This window comes from Triturus cristatus, chromosome 4_1 (assembly GCF_964204655.1).
Source record: "Triturus cristatus chromosome 4_1, aTriCri1.1, whole genome shotgun sequence".
Taxonomy (NCBI): Eukaryota; Metazoa; Chordata; class Amphibia; order Caudata; family Salamandridae; genus Triturus; species Triturus cristatus.
The window spans coordinates 135,428,204-135,430,703 of NC_140585.1; the positions used below are offsets into that span (position 1 = coordinate 135,428,204).

At 39.2% G+C, this 2,500-nt stretch overlaps 1 non-coding gene across 1 annotated transcript; it reads right to left on the minus strand.

The window, feature by feature from the left end:
* Positions 1–302: 302 nt before the first annotated feature.
* On the minus strand, positions 303–375 carry TRNAR-UCG (transfer RNA arginine (anticodon UCG)). Its single transcript has one exon. It is a non-coding gene; the product is annotated as a tRNA-Arg (tRNA).
* Positions 376–2,500: the final 2,125 nt, after the last annotated feature.

Consider the following 2,500-nt stretch of genomic DNA (forward strand, 5'->3'; position numbering starts at 1 on the left):
GCACTCTATGCACACATAGGCACACACCTTGCAGTTCTTCTACACACAAGTAAGCTAAAAACCCATTCTGTCACGTCAAAATTCTGCAAACCTATTACATATTCAGTGCGTCGGCATAGAAGCACTTTTTAATGCCACTAAAATGCACAAGTAGTTAGACTGAAGATGCAACCTGAATGAGTTTACAGTATGTACTCCACTTTATTAATGATTAGTAATGAGAAAGTGAGGACTACAAGAGTATTGGAAAATACTTTTTCCACTCTGAATGTAAAGCAGATTGTGTGACCATTGGCCAAACACGACCACGAAGGGACTCGAACCCTCAATTTTCTGATCCGAAGTCAGACGCCTTATCCATTAGGCCACGCGGTCATACGTCCACCTGAGATGATTTTTATCATGTAGGTGGTATGCATGGATGGAGAACATATTATTGAAAGGTATTCAGGTTTACATCCCATAGTGTTCTTTCAGCTCTTTTCGCTGGAAGCACTTTTTTGGAATCTATATATTGAGAATTTTATGAGTACGATATGCTTTTGTTTTCCTTTTTCCATACAAACCTCTTTCCTCATGAGTTTAAAGCTCATTTGTATGCTCTACATAGCTCTGGACGTTTCCAGACGTGGAGTGAAACTGTTTTGAAAGTAGTACTAATTGCTCCTTCCTGCATATGCTAATTTTTCACACTCACATAGGTTGTATAAGTTTTATGAATCCTGGCTTGACCTATTCAAGTAGCTGAAAGCCTGTCACCACCTCTAGAAACAAGATTCACACCAATCCAATTCATATAATTTTTTCCAAAGGAATATGTTCTGGCCGGTCGAAAATGCATCTCACAAAAATAGGCATTTAAAAATCTACTTTGCAGTTTCAGAACACTAACATGACTGTGAAGTGTACACAAGTAAAATGGGACCGTTTCAAAGTACCTAATCCCTCATAAACTTCTGAGAGGAAGCATGTAATAAATCTACCTAATTTTCTGGAAAAGAAAGAGGGAGGATTTTTGTTATCACCTCCGATGGGACTTGAACCCACAATCCCAGGCTTAGGAGGCCAGTGCCTTATCCATTAGGCCACTGAGGCACACATGCATAGCTCTTTTCTAGAGGCATTATTTAAATGTATTCTATGGTCAGACACCGGTGTGTGCACACAGGGCATTTCTCACTTCTCTCTATAAGTAAACTTCCCATTTTCATCCTCTTCCATCCCCGACTTTAACGCTCTCTTCTATGCTATAATGGAGACTTTGCAATTTTAGCAAGTGGAGAGAAATTGGAGAACCACTTTCGACTCCACACTTCTTCTTCACTTACTTCTTTTCTCAATATACTGGGCTTAGAAAATGGTATCAAGCCATCCTTATCATCAGTAGGACACGGAAAGAGGCACTAAGTCTCCTAACCAAGTTCAACCACACTCTGCAACTTAACCATTGCACTACAAATTAGGCAACGGGGGCATCAGCAAAGGCAGCCAATGTGCCGATCCTTTATACATTTTGTGTAGTACTTTTCTTACTCGGAGGCAAAATCAGCACTTTAACTGCCCAAATCATACAGATTTTACACATGTAGCACTCTATGCACACATAGGCACACACCTTGCAGTTCTTCTACACACACTTAAGCTAAAAACCCATTCTGTCATGTCAAAATTCTGCAAACCTATTACATATTCAGTGCGTCGGCATAGAAGCACTTTTTAATGCCACTAAAATGCACAAGTAGTTAGACTGAAGATGCAACCTGAATGAGTTTACAGTATGTACTCCACTTTATTAATGAGTAGTAATGAGAAAGTGAGGACTACAAGAGTATTGGAAAAGACTTTTTCCACTCTGAATGTAAAGCAGATTGTGTGACCATTGGCCAAAAACGACCATGAAGGGACTCGAACCCTCAATCTTCTGATCCGAAGTCAGACACCTTATCCATTAGGCCACCCGTTCACCTGAGATGATTTTTGTCATGTAGGTGGTATGCATGGATGGAGAACATATTATTGAAAGGTATTCAGGTTTACATCCCATAGTGTTCTTTCAGCTCTTTTCGCTGGAAGCACTTTTTTGGAATCTATATATTGAGAATTTTATGAGTACGATATGCTTTTGTTTTCCTTTTTGCATACAAACCTCTTTCCTCATGAGTTTAAAGCTCATTTGTATGCTCTACATAGCTCTGGACGTTTCCAGACGTGGAGTGAAACTGTTTTGAAAGTAGTACAAATTGCTCCTTCCTGCATATGCTAATTTTTCACACTCACATAGTTTGTATAAGTTTTATGAATCCTGGCTTGACCTATTCAAGTAGCTGAAAGCCTGTCACCACCTCTAGAAGCAAGATTCACACCAATCCAATTCAAATCATTTTTTCCAAAAGAATATGTTCTGGCCGGTCGAAAATGCATCTCACAAAAATAGGCATTTAAAAATCTACTTTGCAGTTTCAGAACACTAACATGACTGTGAAGTGTACACAAGTAAAAT